The following is a 21,635-nucleotide window of genomic DNA, read 5'->3' as shown; positions in this document are numbered from 1 at the left end:
AAATTTATTGTTATTGAACTTCCTTTCATATTTCTTTCATTTAGTTCCCTGTATTTGGGAATTTTAGGTTTTAAAAGCGAACAGTAATTTGCACACTGGATTTCTGCATATTTAATTTATGGCAACCTCCAGGCACTTTGTTTATTTGGTTTATTCGCTTCGTTGAAATATTTTTTGGAGTGTTATTCAGCTACTACAGAACCGCTGAGAAAAGAGCTAAATGGCCACTAATTAACACAGTTGAAATTCGACTGATCTCAAAATAATCCGCTTGTTTTTGTCGTCTTTTTGATTTACGACTTTCATCTTTCTTTCGCAGCGTCGTAATATTTTCATCGCACGGTGAAGAAATTACTCGATTTCTTGTTTTCAGATTGAGTTTACATGAGTTCTTCGCTTTTATTTTTCGTTTTTTTCTCAAATGTTAGCCCTTATAGTGCAAGAATGAAATTCTGTCGAATTTGGTTTCATTTTTTGTCCTCCAAAGTCAATAATTAACTCATTTTCGCAAAGTCAATTTTCTCAGCTTCTGTGGGACATTTTGTCGCACCGAAAAAGAAATAATGCAATTTCTTGTTCACTTATCAGTTTTACACATCAGGTTGAATTCTTTTTGTCAATATTTTTTAATATTTTGGCTCTTTAATTATTCAACTTTAAATAAACGATGTCTTGAAACCTGATCTTGTGTCTGCGGTTACTGCGCATATTGTTTATTTTTGTGCTTTCGCTCACTCAGAAATATTTCAAAAAAACGCCAGGGAATTAGGGGTGGGTCGCAGGCAATTTCATTCAGGCGTCAATGGGTTAACAATGTGAAAAATTATGACAGGGTACCACAAATCCCAAGGGAAAGCAAAACTTTAAAAAAATTGTTCGCTGTGTTTTATGCAACCTACAATAGTATTAGTTGGTAATTTGTGAAAAGCCTCTGCTACCGGCAGTGGCTTACTTGCAAAATGATACTCTGCTAAAATGTGGTGCAATACAACAACAACAACAACTTTACTGACTGGCATATTTACAAATTTACAGAAAATATATACACATTAAGTTAAAAGAGCTTGACAATAGCAACAGTGCGAACCCGCAGATAGCCTGGGCTAATCTAGGAGGGCCACATCTATATTTATATTAGACCGTTAATACATAGATAAGATTGTTATGCAACTACTTATAGAAGGATTTACAAAACCGTTTAATACAAGTACATTTACATATTTTGATTGACACTAGGAGCTACAATCTACTAGAGATAAATTAAACTATGGGTTGAAATTAATCAGGAACTAAATTCAAGAACTCGAGTCAGTGTGTCAACTTCAACATAGTCATCCCTATCTGAACAAGTCTCAAATAAAAATCTATGAATTTTTTTCTTAAAGATTGGTTTAGATAAATCTCTCCAGTCTGGAGAAATTTGATTCCATAATATCGCTCCAGTTCTTGAAAAAGAGCGTTTGAAAATTTCCGACTAGCATGAGCATCACTGGGCACAAAACAAATCAGTTGAAGAGCTTGTTTTTGGAGATCAAGTAGTTTGAAAGTACAATTTGGCTGCACGACCCCATACACAAATCCCATAGGATAAATATGGCAGAATAAGGGAGCGATAAATCATTAAAAGAGTTTCAGTTATTATAAAAATGTGGTTGTCAATGTAATTATCTTTCAATTCAAATTATGACACGATGAACACTCATAACTATTCAATTCTAATGAAGTAACTAAGAACTTCAAAGCAGTAGCCAGCCAAGGCAACATCAGAAAAAAGACTTTCATATATGTTACTGTTACGTTTACGATTATTTTTCAAGCTATAGCCTCTTACAGGAACCTGTCAAAATTGCTAAAATATCTTATGTGAAATTACACAGCTAAATATTTTCTCCAAGACACACAAATGGACACAAAAATAAAAATAAAAAATAACCCAAATTTAAATTTTTCAGAGGCAAGTGCCTCGGTTTGCCTCATACTGGCTACGGCCCTGAACATTTTTAGCAGAATTCACTGATACTGGTTAATACTGTACACTTTAGGTCTCCACCTCAGCAAAGAAAGTGTTTCTTAACGGGAAATTCCTTGGATAACCTCAAACATCAATCATACACAACAGTTAGATCACACTAAACAAACAATCCCACCAAGAGCAAAATGCCAAATATGTTTTCACTTGCTGTGGCCACCATATTGAATATGTGAACAGCAGTAGCATTATTTTTCATTCAACAACAATTACACCAGTGGCCCCTCTTTCACCCTAATTTTCACCTTAACATGTAAAAAAGAACTTACTCTAAGTGATTCGTGTCTGTGTACGTGACATAAATGTAAATATGGGGCTCAAAACTTTGCCGTAAATGACCCATGAAAACCTACCTCTTCGCGTTGAAAACACTGGTTCAAAAGCACAAACGTCACTTCAGAGCCTAATCACGTGATTTCTTCATGTTTGCCGTCAGAGGGTTTTGCTGAAAAACCTGGTGCTAAATGTCTCTAATTTTACAAATACAATACTTGTATTGGCTCGAACAACTAGCATCACTGATATTTGCATTTTGAAAACGCTTCACACTCAAATGTTCAAACTTCACTTTAAAAAGAGACCTTGAGAAGTTTATCGACGAGGGCATCGATAAATGGGTGAATCTTTCGATACACATCGAAAGTTATTAATCAAAGGTGTATTTTGATGCGAACTCAAATGGGTTATTTTAGCACTAGCAGCCTCGACAGTACAGGCTATTTAAATGTTTTGGTTTCAAAAAGAAGAGGAGAAATCAACAAAAAAAAAAAAGAGGGGGCGGCATTGTGTCGAACTCGACCCACTATAATTGTACCAGCTCTCAGTCTGCGTAGCACTTTAATCGCCTGTACTAACACAAAACATATATAAAAGCAACTTTTTTATGACTGGAATACTTGTATCGGCATGAACAATGAGTGGTTAATGTGATGCTTTGTTGATTTCATTGTCCAGCAAAACAAAAGGTTTCTTTTGTTTCACATTCAACAAAAAGATGCCGCTAGGAAAAGTACCTTTTTTGCATATGTTATTTCTCAAAAACAAATTGCAACCCAGCAAAAAATAAATTACAGGGCAATATTTTTAAGCTGAAATGAGGTCCACATGCAAAAATTCAGCTAATTTGGAGCAAAAAAAGCAACCAAATTTGTCACTCCTCGCATTTTATGACTAGCTTCTTCAAATGAAGTTTATAGATTGTACCTGTGTACCTTGACGTTATTCAGAGTTGGAGTTATTTTGTGAATGTGTTCACTAAAGTACTTAAAGTACTTGTACAGGTGTAAAGTACAATGCAATAAGGTCTACCCATCTACCATGTAATTGGCATGCAATCATGCGGGTGTCCAATTACATGTATCCAAATTACAACCTTTTGTAATTGGATACTTAAGCCATTCACAGATCAATAATTATTATGCATGCTTTAATGGTTGAATGTCAGATGGCATCCATTTTCAAAGCAGAATAAATTTTCCTTGTGCAGGAACAATTGCATTAATATTCATGCATTATCAAGTCCAACTGGGTCTTTCCCAGGTTCCACATGGTTCATTGATCAACAGAACAGAAATTTGAACAGTATCAATTTCTGTTTTGTTGCTCCAATTTCTGTTGCATGGTGTTCATGATGTTTTAAATTCCATTCTGCTTGTGTAATTTCAAATCTCTCATCATAAATTCTATTCTGTTTGTTCAATTTTCAGCAAAGAATTTATAAACTACATGCAGGTTCCATATAACAGAATTTGAAACAGGATTTTGGTGGCGATGACCGCTCATAAGGATCAACATGATTCTCCAATTGTTAATGTCTTAAATGAGAAAACTTCAAGATGGATTTCTGAGGTATTGTATGTTATGAATGTTGCTACTATTCAATAACTGCTTGGCAAGAATGATTGCTACAGTTTGCTTTTTGATATTGTTCTGAATTATTCAGGGATCTCTCAACAAAGTTATGAATAACAACAATGGTAATCAGCATATACTCAAAATAAGGAAGATCACACCAATGAAAGTGGCACAATATCCAAAATGTTGCAATAATTTTTCGTGTTGAAAAGGCAAGTCTGGGTTTATTCTTGACTGCTCAAAAAATGACTGTTGACTTGTTTGTCAGAGTGGTCAATATTGCTGCAAAAGTAACGATCCCATGTTGTGCTCAGAAAGAAGGTACTGGCAAAAGGGCTGGCCTTTGCAAAGTCCAAGATTGCTCTTTGATGTTAAAAGCTACTACAAAAGACGACTGCAAATTTTGTGGACACCAATGACCAACATTCTGAAAACAGTAAAGAGGATTCTGACTTGAGTGAGGTGGAGTGGGATGACAGTAGGGTGGATAAGCCTGATAGCATATTACCAGAGCCCTCGTTGAAAGTTAAGGTGGGGTTTCACCTGAATTTTGTGAAAAAATGAATTTTTGTTTTTTCTCAAAATTGCAACTTTGACTATTTAACATTGGGGAAGGACTTTTTCGTTTTTCTTACCATTTTGCTGTAAATTAACAGTCAATTTAAAAGAGGTGAAAATCTGGGGATGTGTTACCATGGCAATGATAATAGCATTTTTTGTTTTTCTTGGCTGTTTATGGCCTTTTCTGACTGATTTCTTGAGGAAACACGAATGAGATACTTGGTGACACATACATGACGGAACATACTGCGAATTGTACCCTGGAATATATTTAATTTTGAAACCGAAGGTTGAGATCACTTTTTGAAATACGTGTGTTCAAGAGTAGTGAAAATATTGTTGTAAATGGCTGGGAAAAGGCAAAGAAGCCTCTACAGACCAAAAAGGGAAGGAAAAGGATTTGGTGGGTGTAAAAAAGGGAAAAATTTGGAGACAAAAAGCATCAGAAGAAGTAGAAATCGATCGAGCAAAACCGAGGACCTCTCACGAGGGAGCTGACGCTTCAGACTCTGAGGACTCTGATCAAGCACTCAGTTCATTGATGAAGAAGATGAAGCTGTTCCATTCAACAGAAGAATCACTGAATAGCTCGGATGAAGAATCAACTGGGCAATGCGAAGCAACTGGCTACAGACTAATTGATTTGCAAAGTCTATCTTCAGTGCTCTCTGCAGCACACAAATGTGAAGAAGGTGAAAAAATTACCTTGACAGATTTTACCAAACCATTTGATTGTTCTTCTGGGCTGAAAAACAAACCGATTTCAGTGTATAATTTAACTTCGTGATTTTGTCGCTTTGATTTTGTTGTTTGTGCTTAAATATTTTGGCACTTGTTTTTCTGTATTTATTGAACTAGGAATTTTGTTTTCAAATGACATACAACAGATGCCACACTAGACATTTCAAATAAACAGTGTCTTATACTGTATGTCTTTTTGTTTCTTCAAGAAACTGAAAGTGGTCAGGCAGGGTTAAAGTCTGACCTTTTCCTCATTTGCAGTGCTTGTAATGAAAGCACTTCACTCCAGACATCTGCCAACATCACAAAAAGGGGAAAGTCCATCGATGTAAACAAAAGAGCTGTTTTCCACTCTCTGGAATCGGGGACTGGTTATGAAGGGCTTGGATCCTTCTGTGAAATCATGAACATGCCTTGTATGTCGACAAGTGCCTACTACAAACAGGTAGACCGCATCCTAGGCATTGCACAAGATTACGCAATGGAAGAGCTCAAAAGTGCAGGTCAGAGGCTACGAAACATCACCCTTGATGAAAATTCGGAGCTTGACATTAATGAGACTTTGGATGCAGCTGTTAGCTTTGATGGCACCTCAGCCAAGCAAGGCTTTACCTCTAACAGGAGTAGTCTTTGCAATCTCAGTAGACAGTGGTGAGGTTTTGGACTACGCTGTCTTGTCAAAAGCTTGCCAAAAGTGTGCTCGCAAAGAGTCACAGTTTGAAGGGGAAGACAAGAGCTTTCAGGAGTGGAGGAGAGAACATGTGGCCTCTGGTGAGTGCGATATTAATTTTAATGGTAGCTCACCAGCCATGGAAGCTGAAGGAGCTTCTATCCTTTGGAGAAGATCCACTGAAATGCATAACATGAGATACAAGTGGATGGTCTCAGACGGGGACAGCAAAGCATTCAACACTGTCAAGAATGGTGATTAAGTTGGATTGTGTTGTCCAAAAGAGGATGGGCAAACACCTTTTAAACTTGAAAGCATGGACAAAAGGCAAACTGGAGGATGGCAAACCCATACGGGGGCATGGCAGGCTCACTGAAACCAAAATTAAGAAGCTACAAAAATATTATGGCCTCACAATACGTCAAAATACTCTAAAAAAAGTCCAATCCAACTGACAGAGAAGTTGATGTTGCCATCTATACCATGAAGAAGAATATCATAGCAACTCTTAACCACAGTGTTAAGGGACAGGATCCTGCTAAACAGCACCACTTCTGTCCTGTTGGAGAAACTTCATGGTGTAAGTGGCAACAGGATCAGGCAACAGGGACAAGCACCTAGAGATGACGAGTGTTTGCCTGAGGCATTTCTTGAACTTGTAAGGCCATCATTCATGACACTGAGTGATACAAAACTTCTCAAGAGATGCATTCGTGGGACCAGGGAGCAGAATGTACAAAGGACATCATGGATAAACTTTCAATTTCTGGTGGGACACACACCAGCCATGCCTTCAGGCTAAAGGATAACTAGCGTTTGCAGAAAGCAGACAACCAAGCTACGGCCAAGGAAAAGAAGTGCCGCCAGGCAGTCCAACTTGTTCGCACACGACGAGAAGAAGTCCTTCAGGACCTTGAAGGAATTACTTATGAGGCTGGGGGATTCTGATTGGTTACCTGTTGCCTCTAGAAACTAAATCTGACTAGTTTTCCAACCATTGATGTTTTTGTTCAAGATTCATCATAATATATAATCTGTTATAAACTTTAAGTCTGTTTTCTCAAAACGACAGATTTTCACCTTTGAGAAAAGATATCTAAAGAAGGATTTAAGCTATTGACCTGAAATTTTCAGGACAGTTAGTGCTCATTTAATGAATTGATATAAATGAAGGAATTTTCCAAAGGCTTGCTGGGGAAAAAATGACCAATTAATATTCACCTAGTTTTTCAGCATGTAACTTGAGATGGTTCCTTTGGTGTGTGATGTTATAATTTTGTAAAATCCTTCATTCATATCAACAATTAGTTCTTATTCTTTGAAATGACATAAAAAGTTTATTTTCTATCAAATTTATAAAGAGAAATCCATGGGTTTTGCACTGCAGGTGGTACTTTTGACAGCCTGGTGTCAAGTTACTTTTGCTGTTACGCAAAAACAGCCATTTTTAGAATCTTTGGTTCGTAAGCTTTCCAGTGATATATAGTTTGCCATGGTTTGGATTAAAACTGTTAGAGCTACTGAAGATACAAAAAGTGTGCTTTTTTCAGGTGAAACCCCGCCTTATACCAGTTCTCTCTTTCGATGGTGATATGACTACTTGGATATTCCTGGCAGAATTCAAGTCAAGCAACAATGGCTGTAGTGGTAGCAGTGCTTGCAGTGATATTTCCCTGGCTGTGGCTCACACGTTTTTAACTTTAGCCATTCATTTTCTGCTTGGAAGCCACCTGTCCCTCCGTTGGACCAAGCTTTTGTGTTTTGCCACAGCACTATTTGAATGCCACAGAAGGTGCTTAATTGTTCTGCAGTTATGACCCTGTCAGAGTTGGACAGCCATACCCTGTAAGAATGTAAGACCAGCATCCCTTTCCCACCATTGAGCAGCAACTTCATGTCAGAAGAACGAAAAAAAAAACAGTGCGGCACTATTTATTCATGATGAAAAGGCTGTTGCTTTTCAGTTTGTCCAAGATAGCACTATCTAAGCTAACATATGGTACAGCTATTACAGTTGCTAATAGCTTAACTTGTCTATGTGTCATGCAGCTTTAGCAAATTTACCCTTGTAGAAAGTTAGCAATTCAATTTAGGTTGTTTGAGTTGTCTAGCAGGCTTTCTAACTCCACTGGATAAGATGTTGGTCTATCGCTAACATCCGTGTCCTCCTCTTCAACACTATGCCAAGTTGCCCTGCAAAATTTTTTGTGGTAAAATGGTAAATTACTGTTAATTTTGAAACAACATAGGTTAAGTTAACTTAAATTAATCTTATGCTATAGAATACAATTAAAAAATAAAAACAAGTGACCACATCTTTTTGTTTTGCTTGTTTTTACTATGTACCATGCATTGAACATAGTTCCATGGCTGTATCCTTTGCCATCAAGCCAAAGTGCCAAGGCAAGTGTTAAGTCAAGATTTTAATCCTATAAGGCCTAAGAATGTGAATTTACACTTCATTGTAAAAGCTCTGAAATCGGAAAAGTACAAATCAGCACTCTTTCAGATACCATCTTTTATTGTTGCTCAATGGTTACCAAGCACTATCACCCAATCAGATGAAGTGTCAGATCAAGTCTTGCCAGGCTAATGGAATGGGTTTTATACAAAATATGTGAGAAATCTGACTTTGTTCACATCAGTTACTATTTTTTACTACTTTTATTTACTATATTACTATTTCAATCTGCGAAATGGCAGCTGTAGATACTCTGATGAATCGGACTTTCAAGACCAAGAAGGAGACAATAGTGGCAGTAAAAGCGACAGTTTCATTTCAAATGTAAATACTGATGATCTTTCTCGGAAGATGAAGGCAATGAAGACGGATGGAGTCGTGATCCAGCACCGGTAAACACAACTCCTTTCGTATCAAGAACAGGAGCTGTTAGTAGTATTCCAGTAGACAGCACTGCAAAAGACTTTTTCAACCCTTTTGTCTCTGATGAAGTGTCTGAGGCCTTTGTGGAAGAAACCAATTGCTACACGAGGTTATGCATTACGCATAAACCAAATCAAAGATTGCAAGAAACTAACATGGAACAAATTAAGCTCACTTTGGCCCCAACATTCTGTTTCGTATCAAGAAGCTTCCTGATACTGACTTGTATTGGTCAAAGGATGCAGCTGTTGGTGTTCCTTATGTGCAAGAAGTAATGCATAGAGTAATTCATATCAATGACAATGAAAAGGCTGCTCAACACAGACACCTTAACCATGACTAGCTATTCAAAACTGGTCCTTTGTTTGAGGCTATCAACAAAAAGTTCTTGAAGAATATCAACCATTCCAAAACCTCAATGAAGCAATTGTCGCATAAATACACGCCAACTCATGTCTATCTCTCACTTTAAAGGGGAACTAGCAACGAAACAATATCTCCCCATCAATCCCGAGAAAAGGGGAATTAAAGTGTGGTTGTGTGGTGACGTGTCAAATGTTTTTTATTTTATAAGTACTGAGATTTATCCACAGAGATGACAGTGATGAAAAATTGTTCTGTCTTTAGTCGCAGCCAATCAGCGACGCGAACAATGAAATTTCACTAATGAAAAATCATTGTTCGCAGCGTCTGATTGGACGAATGATGTTTTTCACTAGTGAAAAGTGATCATACAGCAAGCTACGTCATCCTTGGCACAAAAACTGGCAAGCCGCCTTTTTATTTTCAAGATGTCGTAAAGGTTTGTGGACGTCAGTTCAGTTGACAATTCTATTGCAGAACAAGAAAACAAAGCCACATTACAAAAAACACAATGAGTTGTAAAACTTTTGCAAACCTTTTTAGGAACCAGGAACGAACTTAGAAAAGTTGAAGAAATTCCAGCATTGCAGTTAAACGAATACATCTGCAAGTGTATCATTTCGATCAGAACCAAAGATGGGAAAGACTATGAGCCTTCTTCACTCCAAAGTCTATTGGCAAGTTTTGAACGACATCTAAAAAAGAACAGCTACTCTGCCAGTATCATGAATGACCTCGTATTTGAGAAAACAAGAAAAGTCCCCCTGTCCAAACAGAAAGGGTTAAAGAAAAAAGGAAAAGGAAACAGGCCAAACGCTTCGATAGCTTTAACCAGTGATGAATTGAATACACTCTATGAAAAAGGCCTCCTCGGTACACAAAATCCTGAAGCGTTGTTAAACACACTCTGGTTAAACAGCACTATGCATTTTGGGCTCAGAGGCTGCAAAGAACATAGAGGCATGTGCTGGGACGATGTAAAGTTGAAGGAAACAGCTGACGGCAAGGAATATTTGGAATGTAATGAAAGACAAACCAAAACAAGAACCGGTTCAGACTGCCGGATATCAGGGTAATCCTGCCTAAAATGTTTGCCACTGATGGATCAGTGAGCGAAGACAACTTTCGTTCAAACCTCACACTGAACCACTAAGACTGCGTGTGTAAACAAATGAGATGGCTCCGATGTTGTAAATTTCTGTTAGAACTTGTTGCAGAGTCATTATTGCAGACAAAGAAAACTTTCGCAGAAAAAATATTTCGTGTTTCTAAACAAACGGTAATCAAGTCGCCAACAGGGTTTTTCCCTACCCAGTACAATGCAGGGTGGAACTCCTAAAAAGAGCTATTTTACATTCCGGTTGCTTGGCCTTGAAGTTCAACCACTCTTGGTACAACCTTTGTGCGAACATGGTTTATGTATCACTGACACTTCTCCTTTGTCACTCTTGTTGTCCAGAATTCGCAGATCCCAGCAACAAGTTCTTCCTTCATCCTTGGCTTTATGTGTTTGCGAATGTACCATTTCAATTCATGCCACAACAGTTCGATAGGGTTCAAGTCCGGACTTTCAGGCGATGTTTCCCACCAGTTTATGTTGTTGTCAGTGTAAAACTGCTTCGCGTACCGTGAAGTATGCTTTGGATCATTGTCTTGCTGGAATCTGTGAGCAGGGAGCGTGTTTCTGATGAAAGGAAGGAGCGATGTTTCCAGTATCTGACAGTAAAGTACAGCGTCCACAATGCCTTCAAAAATTACCAGTTCTGTTGGCCCGTGCTTGCTTATTCCACCCCAGACATGGACCTTAAGGGGATGTTTTGGAACTGGTTTGTACATCTCTCCTTGCTTGTGGAATCGGATCGTTGTTGCTCGTTCGATTTCAATGGAGGACTCGTCAGTGAATATAACATTGCCGAAATCATCATTCATTTCTATGATCTTCCGGCAAAATTCCAAACGCTTGATCTTGTTCGCGTCTCTGACCATTTGACAATAACGTGTCTGTGTGCAGATCCAGCCTGCTGCCTTCCGTGCCCTCTTAATTGTGCTGACTCCAATTCTAATGCCAGTAAGCTCATTCTCTAAAACATTTTTCAGTTCAGAAGCCGTGACCTCGGGATCCCACCTGTAGACCTCGTCGATTTTCCTCTTCACAGGTGAACTGGCTTTTGGTGGTCGCCCACGGCAGTCTTGAAGCTGCTGTCCTTGCTTTCTTTCCCTGGCTCGACATATAATTCTAGCGACTGTTGTTCTTACAACAGCAATGTTCTCTTCTTGAAGAATGATAACAATCTCAGTTGGAGTTTTGTTAGCGTTAGCGAGAGCGAGTATCAGATTTCTCGTGTATTCACCATACATGTTTAGTTTTAATTTGACGTCAACTGGATGTCCACAGATGTTCCGACAAAGTTCTGGTTACTAAGGTAGCAAATCTGAATCAATCCTGGAGCCGAACCATTCTTGTCCCCAGAGTCCGCGCTCCTCTGAGCATTTGTCTCTGGACAAGAATGGGAGCTGAACGAGTAAAATAACCTGAAATAATGAAACCTGTGTGTTCTTCGAGCCTCTTCTTTAGACATAATTCAGATCTAGCGAGTTACCAAGTGATGTTCCTTGAGCCTGTTTGAAAACTTCCGAAATTACAAGCAGAAAGGTAGATTGGAGGAGGTAGATTGTGGTGTTTCTGTAATATTACGAAGGACACACACAGAGTAAAACGAAATACACTTTACTTGAGCTCCATGCGATTACAACTGAACTTCAAGCTATAACAGAATACTAACTAGATCTAGACTGAGGCACCACGGGAACAGGTCCCTAGAGGCACATGCTAATGCATATTATAACACCCTCCCTTTTATGGATAAGGAAAAGAAAACTGGCTTATAAATACACAATACGAACAAGCATGAATTGATAAAGAAAGTAACTGAGCTCTGTGATAATGCGGTAAAGGTTTTAGTGTTTTTGAGTGTTCTTAGTGTTCATGGCTTCATGTCAAAACAAAGTCATTTAAGTGTTTTGGTGGACGTCGCGACGCACTGATCATCTAAGCACCAGCTTGGGTGGTGACATCACAGCAACTGAAGGAACTTCCGAGTCACTCGGAGACGAACCTCCTTGACTCGACGCGGGTAGACTAACTTCTCCAGAAGAACTTGTCTGCGACCTGTACGACTGTGCAAAAGAGGGAGCGGGCACCTCTGGTACCTCAGCAGATATCTCATTAGGTATCTCGTCTATCAGTGGCGGTGATGGCTCATTTGTCAAACGTAGGTGAACATGGTTGCGACGTACAACATTGTAAGGTGTCTCGACCTCGTACGCTCTCTCGTCCAGTTGCTTTCGTACAATTCCTTTCTGCCATTTGTGCTTGCCCAACTGGAACGGTTTCAGTCTCACAGTATCTCCTCTCTTTAACGGATCCAGATCTATAAAGCATCGGAAAGGAGTGTTTGGAATAGCTGCCTTGTCAGATATCAGCGATTAAATTCGTAGGGTAATTCCGCAGCAATCAACTTTTGTGCCAGAAGAAGCTAGAGCAGGGCATCGACGAAACATTCGCTTGCGACTTGCACTTGCGTTTAAATGTGTGAATGCAAAGCACCTAGCCTTTCACAACAAGAGACGAAAACAATCAACAAAAGCGAAGATTTCTATGCGAGAAATTGCAAGACGTAAACAAAAGAAGCGAAATACAACTCCGTGGATGAGATCAGTTGCCGCGAAAATTGTTACCGCTCAACTCAAAGTTTGATGCATTTTAATTGGCTTATCACAGTTTGCGGTTCATTTTCTTGTTTTAAGAATTTAGGTCTTTGAGGATAACTTGTTCGCCTGTAAGTTTTTGAAGTAATTTTTTTTGGAAAATTCAGATAAAGTAAAAGTCTTGAATTTGGTGTAAAAAAATAGTTTTGAACAAAATAGGCCCTTGAAGGTCTACAGTAACCTTAAGAGTCTACTGACCAAAGAATTCGAATGTGGGCACTACATTATACCCAAGTGGCCTTGTTGATTTTCAAGAAAAATCCAACATGGCAGCACGGCCATGTAGGATGAATGTAGATGAAGTTTTAGCAGAAATTTTCACAGATAGGGACTCTCATCTTTGCTATGAGAGTGATCAAGAAAGTGAAGATGTTTCGGAATACAGTGGAAAGAGTTCAGAGTCAGATGATGAGGAAGAGGGTCAAAGTGTAGAAGAAGATGACCCGCTTGATGCAAGCGACAGTGAAAGTGAATAGGATCCTGTGGGAGCTAATAATGAAGGCCAAGGGAGAGGAAGAGGTCACCCTCGAGGTCCTGCAAGAGGTGGTCATGATGCTGCTAGAGCTGGTCCTGTCAGGGCAAGAGTCAGGGCTCGACACTAACACTTACGCATTCACCATTGGAGAGTAAAATAAGTTGAGTGGAAAGTAAAAGAACAAAATCAACCAAAAATACTTGCCCAATAAGGCAAGTGGTTTTCTACAGTTTGGAAAGTAGTTTTTGGTGTTAAAACAGCCAGGTAAAAAATAAATGGTAATAAATAACTAAATAAATATACAAGAACAACTCCATTTCGGAACGCAAGAATATCCACAAAATCTGCAGACATATTCCTGGTATAGGAAGACTGGGTTTGAGATGGATGATGCAATAGCAAGTAGGTCTGGGGATGAGAAATGTGATCGGCCATTTTGAGGAGTCTACCATCGATCAACAATCATGAGCCTTTTTCGTTTTGGTTTTTCACGCACTCCTGATGAAGTTCAAAGTGCTGTTCCTGCAGACAGCCAAGAAGGAACTGAACAGAAAGAGTCAACGTCACAGGAAAAATATGAACGGAAGAGAAAGATGACTGGAGGTGGATTTCAAAGAGTGGCATTCAGAGTTTACATGGTTGGATTACAGTGAAAAGGAGGGACAGATGCATTGCAAAGTGTGCAGAGACTTTCCTAATATAGCTGACAAGAATAGCTCCTTCTTCAGCGGAAGTAAAAGCTTTCATGTGAGTAGTATTAAAGAGCAGGATCAAAGCCGTCGCCATACCAAGTGTGTGGAAGCTCAGAAAGCTAAAGAAGCTCCAACGTCAACTCCCATACGCCTTGGACTAAGAAATCTTAATGTGATTACTGAGGAAAACCTAGTCAAACCATTTAATACAGCCTATTATATTGCTAAAAATGAGCAACCATTTTCGGACTTTAATCAGTTGTGTATGCTTCAAGTAAAGAATGGTGTTACTTTAGGAGAAACATACTTAAATGACAAATGTTGCCATGAATTTGAGGCAATTGCAGAGATTATGGAACTTGAAGTAAGAGAGGAAATGAATAATTCTCAACCATGTTTTTTCTCATTGATGGGTGATGGTGGAACTGACTCCAGTAACAAAGATTTTGGAAATAATCTATGTTAGAATGCTTTGTAATGGCAAACCGGTTAATAAGTACCTAAACACTGTGGAGTTACCTAATGGGACAGCAGATGGTGTGATTGTAAGCTTTGATGAAGCAATGTTTAAAGTTGGAGTAAATGACTGGAGAAATGGACTAGTCTCTATAGGTTCTGATGGAGCTTCAGTGTACACAGGTTTGCGCAATGGTGTTGTTGAATGAAACGAAGCAGTTTGTTGCTCTTTCCTTGCTGATGGGGATTGTAGTGAAACCAGAAATTTCTGATTATTGGAGCACAAATCCTCTCCTCAAGGGGTCAATCTTCAATAGTGTGATGTCCAGAAACAGGTTTCATAGCATTATCCAATTTCCTCACTTTGCTGAGAACAGCCAGTTTGATTCAAATGATCCTGATTGTGACCGCTTAATACAAGGTCAGACCTGTTGTTGACTACCTGGTCAATAAATTCAAAACTGTGTATATTCCTGAGGATCACATTTCCATTGATGAGGAACTCCTTTTATGGAAGGGAAATCTGTCATTCAAACAGTACATTCCAATGAAAGGGCACAACTTGGAATAAAGATGTTTAGTCTGTGTGAGAACTCGGGGTATCTATGGAACTCTTTTGTTTACCTTGGCAAAGAACCCAACAGAAACGATGATGACCCTCAGCTAGTCTGAAGGCTTGGGGAAAATGGAGCCATCATTCCCAGGCTGATGGAAACCCTGCTAAACAAAAGCTACATGCTGTATGTGGACAACTGGTACACCAGGCAGGAATTGTTTACTTATCTGCATGAGAATGCCACAGCTGCATGTGGCAATGCCTGAAAGAACCATGAAATGGACAAAGTAGCATTTCACTTCATTGAGGAAGCAGTTCTGTATTCCTTCCTTTTGAAAAATAAATTTGACATCAAAAAGGCACTTCTTGAAATTAAAGATGGAGAGAATTTCATCACTTCTTGCTGCAGCTGATACAGATCTTGCTGCTCCTGTTGCAACTGATCATTTGTGAGGACGCCAATTCCCTGAACTTATACCTCCAACGCCCATGAAACAGAATCCCCAGAAGGTGTGTGGTTTGCATGCGAAACAAGGAGAAAGGAGAGCAGATATCAATGTGGGGACTTCCCTGAGAAAACAGGACTCTGTGCTGCACCATGTTTTCGACTGTTCCACAGACAAGCTGACCTCAGCAGCCCCTAAACTCTGTTTTCCTCATTATGAATAAGAATCTAATGACATAGACTGTTTACAATAGCTTTAGGAAGAAAATTCATCGCCTCATTATAAATTTAAGATGGCCACCAGCATAACTGACTGAAAGAGAAGAGCCATAACATTCACAACTTTTTCTCTATTGAATATTCTAGAGTTAGCGAATGATATTATGGTACGCAGAATACTTGTGTGTTTTATGCAGAGTGTTTGAAAAAAAGTTTACTGGCACAAATCAAGGTTTTATCATAAATTCTAAGATGCTGCCATACCAGTCGTGACTGCCTCACTAGATCATTAAAAAATTCAACGGTATTGACTTTTCTAGTGACAATGGAGCTTCAGTGCTTAAATTATGAAAAATAAATTTCTATGAAATATTCAATATGGCCACCGGTTGCTGGGGTTACACTTGGGTTGGCATTCAAAGGGTTAATATGTGAGCTTGGAGAAAATCACTTTTTAGAGCCTAAATTTTGCCTTATATATCAAATATAACTGTTTTTTGGCACCAATTGTCCCTTAAGAAAATTCAAAATGAAGTCGCACAACCGTCGCACTTACAATATCAAAAGCCGTTGAAACGGAGTTTAGAATAATTTGGATTAAAATACCTTCTTCGCTTTTTGATTTAGGAAGGTTGACATCTTTACCTTCCATACCAGTTTTGCTGGGAAAAATTCAGGCCTTTCACAAATAGCAATCATACATTTGAGTTAATTTCCACAAAGTGTAGTCATTGGAATCCACCGTAGCGACACTTTTTCTTCAAACTCGAAAAGAATTCAACCGATTTTCGATGGCACACACTTCTTCGATCCCTCGAACACCATGCTTTTACTTCTACGCATACATCACCTACATGACAAGATTCCGTTTGTTAAAAGTTCCAGAAGCAACCAGGTTGCCATAGACACGAATGATGTTTGCATATTTAGTCCAGTATTTACCAGCGGAAGAACTCGTGCATAGAGCACATGTGTGAACTAAGTTTCCATCACAACACAGCCACGTAATAATACCAATTAAGCATAGGGAATATGCCCCTCCTACAACCAAAATGTAAAGGAGCATCTGCCAGAGATAGACCGGGATGAAGTTATTTTTCATCTTAGACCACTTTTCCACACTAGATGCTCACCACTCACATGGATATTTATTTGCTCCATTTTGTTTCCATCATGATTGCCTTCTGAAGTTGTCCTTCCCTGCTGTGATGTTTGCTTTTCCATTCACAACATCACAAAAGGACTGAATATCTGGACTGCAATAAGCTACCTACACATCCAGGTTTATGTTTATGTTTATGTTTAGAAACAAGAGGAAATATGCCATTCAATATTCATATCAAAATATTGCTACTCTTGAACAAAGGAAAGCTCTTGCTGCATACTGGTACAAAAAGTCTGAAGAAATGAAGTCCAAACCACATGACTTTTTCGATACATTTCGACCTTTCCTGACCAACAAAACAAAAGATGCTAATCCAATATTCCTTAAAAGCAAACACAAGGATGGCATTATTGAAAATCAAAAGCAAGTTGCTGAGACTCTTGACAACTATTTTCCTAATATTGCATCTGATATCAGTGGTAACCATGTGGTCAGTTTAACTGAAAATGACTTTAACAACCACAGTAATGTTCAAATGATCCAAACCAACTATAGTAATCTTCATTTCAATTCAAACATATAAATAAAAGACATACAAGATTAGTTTGAAAACCTCAACCCTAGAAAATCTTGTGGTGACACTGGACTAATGCCAAAATTAATGAAGAAAGTTGCAGAGGGCATTGCAGCATCAGTGACGAATCTTTACAACAGATGTATTGAAACTAGTAACTAGCCAGCTATATGGAAAAGGGGAGAACTCACTCCTATTTTCAAGAAAGGGGACAAGCATAATGTGGAAAATTATCAACCTATCATGACGCTTTCAATTATTGACAAGGTTTTTGAATCACTGCTTAGCAAACAAATAACCCATTGTTTTGACCCTACCCTATCTCCAAGATTAACAGCATACAGAAAGAATCACAGTTGTGAAACCATGCTAGTAAGACTTACAGAGGACTGGAAACACTCTATCGACAGAAAAGAATTAGTGACCATTCTATCTACAGACATGAGTAATGCTTTTGACTCTCTACATCACAACTTAGTCATCAAGGAGCTCAAAGCATATGGGTTTACTAGTCAATCCTTGGATCTAATTTAATTGTTTCCGAATGACAGATACAGTCATGTAAAACTTGGCACTATTAGAAGTGAATGGTCTAACATGTCACGAGGTTGTCCTCTGGGATCTTCATTTGGTTTATTATTATGGAACTTATTCCAGAATGACATGACCTTGTTGGTTAAAGACACAAACCTTTTCATGTATGCTGATGACCATCAGCTATATGTAACAGGGTCAGACTACAACATCACATCTTCCAGGTTACAATATCAAGTAAAGTTAGCCATGTCAGGGTACAGGGATAACTTTCTACTTGCCAACACAGAGAAGTTTCAATGTCTTACTATTAATCTAAGAAACATTGACCCAGATAAACAGACTGAAGCCCTGCAGATTGAAGATCAGATCATTAGCAACACTTTCCAAATCACCTTACTTGGAGTTGAAATTGATGACAAGCTTAATTTTACCAGCCATATCAGTAACATTTGCATAAAAGCAAGTCAAAAAGTAATAACAATAATAATAATAATAATAATAATAATAATTAGTGAGGGAATCCAACTCACTAAAGGCGGTTTTCAGTGGAGCCCTCCTAAATAAAAATCACCTAAAAATGACATAAGAGTTACCTAATAAATTACTACAAGCTAAAATAAATAAGAGTAAAAAGAGTTCGTATTGGTTAAAAAGTTAAAATTCTAAAGATTCTATAGTTGGTGTCTTATTGAGACTGCGCAATTTAATACCATGCAAAGCAAAATTGATAATCTACAAATCATCCATCCTACCTCACTTAACATATTGCCATCTGGTATGGCATAACTGCAGATCTTCTGACAGTGGAAAAATAAAGCGGATTCAAGAATGTGCACTTAGAGCAGTATTTAACTCCCATTCAGAATAATATGGAAACCTGGTTCGTGCAGAGTTACCTTCACTACTAAATTGAAGACTACAAGATATCGCTATATTAATGTACAAAGTAAAATATGGCCTTGCACCAAGTATTGTTGACAAACTGTTTAAGCAGAAAAGTGCTATTTATTCATTAAGAAACAGTGATTTTGATTTTCCTACTTTTAACAGTATTAGCTATGGTAACAGTATTAGCCATACTTCATATATGGTCTAAACTAGATAATAAATTGAAAGGCTCCTCGAATACTGAATCTTTTAAAAAGAACATTAGGAAAAAAGACCTAACGTCACTCTTAAAACAACAATAGCTGCTGTGACCTTTGCAATTCTCAGAGACTACCTCTTATATACCCATTGTTTTATTGTGCAATTTATACATGCTACATATTTTAATTGTAAATACATTTTTATTATTATTCCTTATTTCTAAATATTTTTTTTGTTGTGTCCCCAATTAGTTGTGAAAACTAAATACATTGACTCATTAATAAAGCTTTTACTCACTTACACAAGATCAGGTTTCAAGACATCGTTTATTTAAAGTTGAATAAATAAAGGACCAAAATATGTTTAAAGTATTAACAAAAAGACCTCAATCTGATGTGTATCCCCCGCAGTAAATGAACACAATACTACCAGTATCAACATAGCATTCTACCGACTTGCGAACCAAATACAGTGGATACAGTTCAGGGCGACACACACCCAGAACCTCCAACACACCGACTTCCTTACCTATCCACAATCCAAGCACATCTACAAACCGGATTCCACAGGCGAGCTAGAATTCAAGCTCCAAAACATCCATCAAGAACTCCACCCCACACTCAGAAAGCTAGACCCCCAAAAGAAATGGTCCAACATCAGCCACACAGACAGGAAAACAGTTAAAGAACTCAAGGAAAACGACCTTGTCTGCCTTCCCAGCCACAAAGGCACCCAATTCTGCATCATCCAAAAGAGCAAATACACACAAGTGGCACTAGACCACCTTAATGATCCCAGCACCTACCAGAAGGTACCCCGCATGTCAGCCAAAACCATACAGAACAAAGTCAACTCAGTGTGGAAAAGCATCTGCCTACAATACAAGTTCCCTCAATTTATCCTAAAGAGTTTTATCTCCACAAACACTGACTTATGCAAGTTCTACCACCGAATCAAAATGCACAAGACTGGCCCAAATATCAAAATAAGTCCAATCATATCAAACATCAATGGACCCACACAGTGCATCTCATGGTTACTTTCCAGAACCCTTGGGCCCACGCTCAGGAACATCCCAGCACATCTCAAAAACAGCCTCAAACTCATTAGACGCATACAGGACGGAGAGCTCAACAAGAACAACAACAAGACACGACCATACTCCCGCAGCCTGGATGCTGTATCCTTCTACACACCCATATCTATCCAAGAAGCTATCAGCAACACTATCAACAGAATCCAGTACACAACACACCACCTCTCCAGACAAGACATCACTGACCTACTTGATGTGACACTCCAAAACATGTACTTCACCTTTGAGGACTGCATATTTTGCCAAACCAAAGGCCTCCCTATCGGTTGCAGCACATCAGACATCTTAGCCATACTGGTCGTGGATAAACTGGAAAGTATTGTGCTCTCCTCACACCTCATCATCAGCCCATACAAGAGCTATGTAGATATCTACTTCCAAACAACCAATGAAGAAAAGACAGACAAATTCCACCACAAAGAAGGCCTCCCAGTACGCGTCACTCACAAATCCTACATGCTGAGACAAGCTCTCTCACCACACCCAAAACATATGCACAAGAACAAACTGCCTTATTGCAATCTCCAACCTGTGCCTATGAAGAAATACCATGTACCAAGTCACCTGCAGGAGATGTAACAAGTTCTACATCAGAAGCACCACACAATCTGTACATGATCACATTAAAGAACACCTAAACAACTCGTCCGTACAAAAACACATTGCAACATGTCAAGAGGCAACTAACAACCAAAAAAAAGCCAAGGTGTTGATGTTAAAATAATTACAAAAAAAACAATCCTGTCAACTTGCAATTATTCGAGGCATTCTACATCCAAAAGTACACATCCGAACTTAATTCCCATGAAGAATGCATCAAACTCAGAGACCTTCTTTTTTGAACTATTTTGAATTGCTTTATCAATTGTACTCATTAATGATTGTCCATTTTATTGTATATTTCCGAAAGAATGTATCGAACTCAGAGAACTTTTCTCCTATTTCATTTCATTTTACCTTGAACTGCTTTATTTTAAACAGCTTTATCACTTATACTCATTAGCTATTGTCCATATTATTGTATACTGCCATCACCATATTTGCACTCATTGTCCTTAATATATTCTATCATTCGCATCACCTACACCACTTTTATATCACACTACGGAATATTTTCTTTCATTCCCTGATGCTGCTGTAGAACGGCAAAAGCTTGAAATTAAAATACAGTACAGTATCCCAAGACCTCAATTGAATCAAGAAATTTATCCATTCCCAAATGCTACTGAAGGACAACTTCAAACATTTATAATACAAAATGATTGTTATTAAAAAAAAGAACTCCTTTTTGGAATACCAAGAATGTATCCACAAATCGTATGCATCCTGCCTGGCATAGGAAGACTGGGCACAAAATGGATGATGCAATAGAGGAGGTGAGCATCACTGGGAATGAAAATGTTATTCACCATTTTGACTGCATTCTTTCACATTCATTGCCAGGTGTGCCTTTGATTATCTTCGATCAACATGAGCCTTTTACATTTTAAGTTATGCCAAGGAGTCAAGAAGGAACAGACC

The 21,635-nt window shown here is 38.5% G+C and overlaps 2 pseudogenes; both read left to right on the top strand.

Annotated features, from left to right (window-relative positions):
- Nucleotides 1-1,549: 1,549 nt before the first annotated feature.
- LOC145500016 (uncharacterized) lies at nucleotides 1,550-9,621 on the top strand (annotated as a pseudogene).
- On the top strand, nucleotides 9,531-10,178 carry LOC145500015 (uncharacterized protein KIAA1958-like; annotated as a pseudogene).
- The last annotated feature ends 11,457 nt before the right edge of the window (nucleotides 10,179-21,635 follow it).

This window comes from Orbicella franksi, chromosome 10 (genome assembly GCF_964199315.1).
Source record: "Orbicella franksi chromosome 10, jaOrbFran1.1, whole genome shotgun sequence".
In the NCBI taxonomy this organism is placed as follows: domain Eukaryota; kingdom Metazoa; phylum Cnidaria; class Anthozoa; order Scleractinia; family Merulinidae; genus Orbicella; species Orbicella franksi.
This window is presented reverse-complemented; position numbering and strand designations above follow the sequence as displayed.